Source organism: Strongylocentrotus purpuratus, unplaced genomic scaffold (genome assembly GCF_000002235.5).
Source record: "Strongylocentrotus purpuratus isolate Spur 01 unplaced genomic scaffold, Spur_5.0 spur5_scaffold_8, whole genome shotgun sequence".
Taxonomy (NCBI): domain Eukaryota; kingdom Metazoa; phylum Echinodermata; class Echinoidea; order Camarodonta; family Strongylocentrotidae; genus Strongylocentrotus; species Strongylocentrotus purpuratus.
In genome coordinates this window covers 12,003,371-12,011,046 of record NW_022145614.1, presented here as the reverse complement: position 1 = coordinate 12,011,046, position 7,676 = coordinate 12,003,371, and the positions used below count along the sequence as shown (strand labels likewise).

Below are 7,676 nucleotides of genomic sequence, written 5' to 3'. Positions count from 1 at the left end.
ACTGGACCCAGGCGGGAAGCCCAAAGTAGGTGTGGGACCACTTGTGGAACTGGTTGGTCAGTGTGACAAAGATGGCGAGCAGGAGGAAGAAGCAGTGCCAGGCGTAGTGCTGCTGGATGGTCTCCGTGGAGCTGCTGAAGAGGATGAAAGGTCTGCGGGATGAGGCCGATCAGAGACATCATGCAGTTGTCGCCGTTGGTCTCGATGACGTCGTGCCGGGTGATGGCAGTAGGGTCAATGTGGTGCTTCCCTGAATGGTCTGATGAAAGCCTGTACATGTACACAGGGAAACAAAATACAAAGTACTACAAACATCGAGACCAATCAAATATGATGGAGACCACATGTACATGCAGACTTCTGACAATACGTGTAGGGCACAGTTGCTTCTATGCAACAATACTCAAGTGGAAAAATGACAAAAAGATTTAACTTCTGAAACAGCATAATTGATGGTACATGTAACAATATTGATGTCTCATGAGACTTATTCCACCAAACAGGCACATAGTCTTTCATATAATTATTCCTTTCTTACAAATATACATGTATATGGCGTTCAGTAATTCATAAAAAATGTAAGTTAGCAAACAAGTTTTAATAAAACAAGGGATGTATGGTAGACTGGGATGATTGTGGCCCCCTTCTCACTTTTCGTGATTGCTGCATTATCATTTAAATTATTCAGTAATACGATGAATATGGGTGATTCCAAGCATTATGGAATAACATTTATAAAGAATTTCGAGATATAAATATCATGAACATCACAATAACATCAACAAATTACTAATACAATATTAAAGCAATAAAATATAGTTTTGGGTTTGGTCGAAAGTGTTCTTTTTCCAATTTTCCATGACATGTGGCACTGGTTTTTTTAACTATGACCAAATACCTAAATGACCCTTTGAGAGCCTGAAACTTTCCAAAGATAAAGAACTAGAAATCAGTAACAACTTTTTCTAGTAGCATGGACCTAGGTTAACCTCCCATAGCTTAACGAAAAATTTTCATCGTTGCTTTATGCGCATGAGGTATCCCTGAACAGCAAATTGTTTACGGAATTTTGTAACAAAATTGACATGCCATTTTGGCGGAGCTGAAAAAAATATATAGCCACAAACAATATGTTTTTTTTTCTATTGATAATTAATGAGCATGAGTGGATCTTAAGAAACTTAACAGTAATCTGAATCAACTTCCCTATTTTAATAGAAAAAGTGCAATTGAAAATGGCGTTTCGGACGTTACATTTTCCGTAAACAATGTAGACCCTCATTTAAACCCTAGAACAACAAATTAATGAGATCGTATATGGTTTGAGTGAGTTTATAAGTTGCTCCAATTGATTATATTAAAAGAAAATATAATTTAATTATAGTAGCGCTTATATTAGAAATATACTCAAAATTTGAAAAAGTGGTCTCATTTTCCGTAAACAGTTTTGTAACGTCCGAACAATTTTCAAGTTGAAGTAGCAGAAAATATATCAACAGCAGGATATATCTATCATCACATTTTGTTAACATCTCATTGCAGCAACCCACCAAAACAAAGAATTTGCAATACATTACTACAATATATTTTATAGTTAAAACCAATTTCCTTTAACAGTTGTAACGTCCGAAACAAAAAATACCCATAAATGATAATAATCCATATTTTAAGGTATCTAGAGTGAATAAATCATTATGAAATAATTATTATAAGTCTTAAACACAAGTCAAAACACAAATCAGGTCTTTCAAATCCATTATTTTTTTGTAATCACAAGAATGGTGTTTCGGACGTTACCAATTTTATTGTTAACACAAAGTCGACAAATTTCACCTAATTTTCGATCATATCTGCAAGTTACCATTTCACAATGGACACTCCTGTTAAAAACACTATTTTGATGATTTTATTCAGATTTAAATATAAAAATGTGTAGAAATATGATGCCAAAAATCAATAATCCGTAAAATATCTAAATTTTTTCTGCAAAATTGACTTATAAAACATAAAATATTGAAGCTACACTTTGTGATGCAAGGCATGGCTGGCTGCTTCAGTATATCCTTAATTGTAATTTATCAGAAAAAAATCTCAACAAAAGTGACTCATAACAATATTCAGACACTTTAACAGCATTTTCTGGTATGCTGTTAGCACGTTTCGGACGTTACATTAAACTGTTAACAGACATTTTCATACTTTAACTAGTTCAATGAGGGGCAATGATAGATGTGAGAATAGCAAATTTCATTTGTTCAACCTCTCCTTTTGCTATAAACATTGGTGTGTGTTTGCAAATCATGAGGTTTTCATTTTTATAGAGGTTGTTCCAAATGATGTCATATAACCAAAGATTGTATGGTCATTTACACTATCTCGTAGGTTACAAAAATAAAAATCACCCACTTAAGCAATACCCAGTGTGCATGGTCATGACATGGATATGATACAGGTATATGAAAGTTGATAAAAATCAAGCAAATTAAAATGTTTTTCTAAAAAATTTATGAAAATATGTATTTTCATCTGAAAATACATTTTAAAAAGGGCACTCATACATGTAACTAATCTATGTAGAAAGGATTGATACTGCCATTATCCAAAACTGGAATTGGCATTTACCACTTAATAATGATAACAATTTATCAAGCAATTTTATGAAATTGGCTTGCACACTACATGACACACTCATTGGTTGCATACATGTACAATTGATGAGCACAAGGCTTCCATTATAAAATATCAATCAGTAATCAGTATCCGATACTATTATAGAAACTTGTACAACATAATGTTGCCATAGCTGTAGATCTGCCAAATTTCCAAATGACAAGAAAATGGATTACCAATTTGTGGGGGTAATTAAAGCATGAACATGAAAATAAGGTGTAGCCTCTTCAAAATTATTAATTCATAATTTTATCCTTTCATTGGATGAACTACCCTCAAATGTAATAGCCTTATGTACAAATACTTTTCAAATGCTTGACCCTCATAACAAATGTACATGTTAATGATCATTTCATGATCCTAAAGATATAGTGACTTCCTCAAATTTATGCAAGAATATCGGGATGTACAATGAATTAGGATTCCCATATTTCTTATTACTTAAATGACTGGGATACTTTTATATACTTTTATTTGTTAAAAGTATTTTTTGTAATGTTTTGCTTACACTGTACATACTGTACATGTATGTGATAGTGATATTATTGAATGACACACTACATGATCTAGTTTTAGGCAAAGTACAAAGCAAGCCGATTAACATCTATGTTGTAAAGTTTGAATAAATTGATGATCTGATTGAAATGTTCACATCTTGTAACATCCGAAACAAACTATAGCATATATTGTACACTGTTGTTCATAACCTGCAAAATTTTCTAGGAGTTGTGATGACTACAATTGCTATTAGCTCCATATTTCACTTTGTTAGATCACATAAGCCTTTTTAACTACACGTTCCTGCATGAAATGAACAGTATACTTACATAAATTGAGTAGTCGATGAAGACAAACTAGGTGTATGTGCAAAACTAATTAAAACTACACAAGTTTTTCAATAAATGTTAAAGAAATATTTTTCTGCAAACAATTAATGTAACTTAGGTCAATAATACCTAAAGAAAAGCAATTAACTTGAATAAGTTATGATGTTAACAGTGTGTAACGTCCGAAACACCAGTGTGTGACATATCAAAATTATTAGGCAATGCACTGGTTCCCCCATTTTTTTGGATGTATTTAACTTATATCATCAGTTGTTTATAATAAAATCAGTTTGACCTAAGAAAAAAGCATTTTACCTAATGAATAAAAACTTTTTATTGTCAAAACTCTAATTTGGAGCTATTTTTCACTTTCAAGGGACACAAAATCTGTATTTTTCAAGATAGAAACTCAAAAATTTGCATGAATAATCTCTGAAACATATTCTTAAAGACCAACATATTTGTTGATGAAGTTAATAGCAAATGAGTTTTATATCACAGTTATTAGATATGCTATAGTTTACAATAAAATTGTAAAACTCAAAGTATTCATATCTGGTGAATAAAAGGAGATAGATTAAGGTCCAAAATTTGCATTTCTCAAAATATGAATAGTCCTGATCCTAAAAATACATGTTTGAAGTGAGTAAACATGATTTCATTTCAGACCCTATTGTGGACACATTTGGTATATGTTAAAAAACCAGTGCCATGTACTACCCCAATGCTCTTTCCCTGCATTGATGAAGAAAAAAAAACACCCCGCCAAAACTGAAGACCATACTAATGTCCTTCGGCAAGACATTGATCTACATTTACCACTCTCCACCCAAGTGTTAATGGGTACCCCGGTAGGATGCGATAGCTAATGTGCTTAGATTAGCAGGTGTGCGCTTGTAAAAATGACGCCTGGCTGGAATGCTCAGGGTTTTGGGTGCAAAATATCCATTCGATATTCTTTAAATATTGCCTTCAGAGGTTTAGATGGCAATACTGTAACCTAACTTCGCAAAAAAAAAGCAGAAATATATGTCCAAATGTTCAATGTTGAAGTGCATTCACAATTTCTATCCAGGCTGGATAGATATGATAATTTACCAAATATATCAATCAGTAGAACGGTTTCCCGGCAAAATTTGTAACATTACTAATATTATCAAAAAAGTGTTCTTTCACATGATTGGTAATAAGAGCTTCCATTTCGTTTTTTGAGAGGGGGGCGTTTTTAAAACTGGTCTATACCTTTAAGCATAGGCTTTTTACCATTCGTAATACAGACAATCAAACTTACCTGTCCCACTACAGGTATTTCAATTGAACCCCATGAGTCAGCTGCCCAATGAACTAACCCAGAGAAGAATCTGCTGTCAGAATGCCTCCAACTGTCAAACAAAGAAAACAAGTATAACTGAGAATAAATGCATATTTAGACCTTTCGAGCACAACATATTTGGATATGACTATGAACCTTTGTTCACTAGAACTGTCGAAGCTCACAAGTTGCAATCCAGAATTTTTGAAAAATTAAAATATATAAAGTTGGAACGTGGAAGGAGTATGAGCTGATATATATGTGAAGCACGGGTCCCTTGTGGCCGGGCTCCAGGCTTGCTCAAAAATAAAGTTGAGTTCTGGTCATGCGATTGCTTTGTGAAAGAAACTTGATCAAAAAAGGTTGATCATCTAGTATATACAGTAAGTATTGGTGTGTGCTGCCAAGTTCTGGAATCATCAAATGATAAGAAATTTGGCCCAGTCTTGGTAAAGTTACAAGCACTGTACACAGAAAGATGTACACGTATGTGGGACTACATGGACATGTGGCATAAAATTCAGTCCCGATTTTTATGATGTTAGTTGTTACATGCCATATTTTTTTAATATTAAGCCATTTGAAGAGCCATGCTTTTCAGGGAACATTTTTTATCTGTTGTTCTTTCATACTTGCATTTAATTATACAATAACAACCCTCACAAATCATTTTTCACCTCTTCCCAGAACTCAACCTTCTTTTTGAAGGTCGGGTGAATTCCAAAATATAAGTTGATTCCTGTTGATGTGCAGGGCTGCATACGGACTCATGTTTTGATATTCAAACATCTAGATATTTCATAGATTTTTACATAAAAAAATAATTTCCTCAGACCTGCTAAGCTCCACCCTAAAAAATGCTCCAGATCTCATTCAAATTGTGACATCATATGTCATCATTAGTGAAGTAACAGAGACGGTGGTATGTACATGTAACTGGCCAGCTCAGCACATGCTCACGAAAGAATCACCTTTCTTTTCCTGGTGATGCTACAGCACGTCTGACATAGCAACTCCTATGTTGGTATTGTATGGTCAATTGTGTTAAAACAGGTGGTCATCTCTTAAGTCTCAACACGAGGGTTCAGTGACATAAAGATGTAACTCCATATTTTGCCAAAATGAGTATTTGATATTAAAATGTTCAGAAAAATGTGGATTTCCAGGAAACACACACAGACTTTGATAACTCCACCCTACACCCCATTGAAGTCAATGACTAGTGAAATATAGACTTACGTACTCCTCAAGGCCCAAGTGCTCAGTGACACATACATGTACAGTAACCACTTTTTCTCAAAATGTCCAAAATGGAGTTACGTCTTTATGTCACTGCCGCCTCGAACATGTTATATAATAATTGTTCTTTCTTACCTGCTGCAATGAAAGGAACCATCCAGTTATCAAGTCTGAGATGATACACAAGCTGACATGCAACCATCAGAGTCAACGTCATGCAAGTACAACGCATACGATCTCTTCTTCCTTCGCTTTCCTGTTCACAAAATCAGAATCGGAAAGTACAGTCAGTCAATAAAGGTCATTAATGAGAAATGATGTTCAACATTTGAAAGTATTCATGAAGTTAGTTACCAACACCATTATGGAGATGGAAGTCGTGGACTTTAGTGAAATACAAAAAGCACAGTTTGGGGAAAGGACTTACATGTACTATTGAAGGTATTATGATATGAGGTACACAAATACAATTAAAGAGGTTGTAAGGTTTCAAATGCACATGAATAAATTACTGCATGAAAAAAAACCACACATACACACACAATACCATACCTCCTCCCTCACACCATGTGAGGACTGGACTAGTAAGTAGTGAAGTTAAATGATAGGTATAAAAGAAAAAATTAGGATCATATGATACCAGTAAGTATGTAGAAGTTCATGATTGAAAGTGTAATGATAAGTATGTAATTAGATATTATGAATAATAATTTGTGGATACACTGTTTGGAGATGAGACAAAGTATATCAGAGACTGACTAGATACAGGTATTTCTTTTTTTCTTGCCCAGTGAAATTCTCTGATTCAATTGATTTTTGTTGAATTCCCAGACTTAGTATGGACTTAGTTAAAAAGGAGCCAATGTTTAAGGTTTTCTGACTTTTCTTTGATTTCCCAGATAAATGTAGGTGGGAGTTTCTACACACATGGGCAAACCTAGAAAATGAAGGACAGAAGGGAGTCTGGGACCCGTTTCTTGAAACCAACAACAAGACAGTCATAACTTTATCCGCAAACTACGGAGATGTCTCTGATCTTTCTAAACAGTTTCACGTAGAGCTTACTAGCTAGTAGCATCTCGCGAAATCAATACTATCGGAGAGAAGAGGAGACAAGACATAGCCTAGCCGGTTAGCCTTTAGCCGCAATTCCAACGGATAAAAAAAAAGGAATTTTAGGAAAACACAATTATTTAAATAAATTAGGAACAAAAATGAATGAACATGGTACCAGGGAATAAGAAAAGCAAGATCATCTTGTTAAATTTCAAGTCGGATCTTTTGCTTTTGGGGCAGCCCAAATTTAAAGGAAAGACCCATTTTAACCTGGAAATTACCATTTTGGAGGAAATAGAGGCGTAGAAGAGGCGGATTAATTTGAAATAAAACCTTTCGATCTTTCCTCGGGTATTATAAATTACTACTAGGTCTAGATCTAGTACACCCCATTCACAGTGGCCTCAAACACCGCGACAGCAGCGGGACTGTCCCGCTGCTGTCGCGGTGTTGTCTTCAGTGTGAAGGCTCGGACCCGTTATAAACTATCGCGGGATAACACCGCCTCGCGATAACGCCGCGACAAACTATCGCTAGGTTCGCCTAGCTACAGCAGCGGGACAGTCCCCGCT

At 34.9% G+C, this 7,676-nt stretch overlaps 1 long non-coding RNA gene across 1 annotated transcript; it reads right to left on the bottom strand.

Moving 5' to 3' along the window:
• Nucleotides 1–6: 6 nt before the first annotated feature.
• LOC115920132 lies at nt 7–6,268 on the bottom strand. The gene is made up of 3 exons (XR_004062188.1): nt 6,184–6,268; nt 4,789–4,879; nt 7–270 (listed from the first exon to the last, which is right to left on the bottom strand). It is a non-coding gene; the product is annotated as an uncharacterized LOC115920132 (long non-coding RNA).
• Between the last annotated feature and the right edge of the window lie 1,408 nt (nt 6,269–7,676).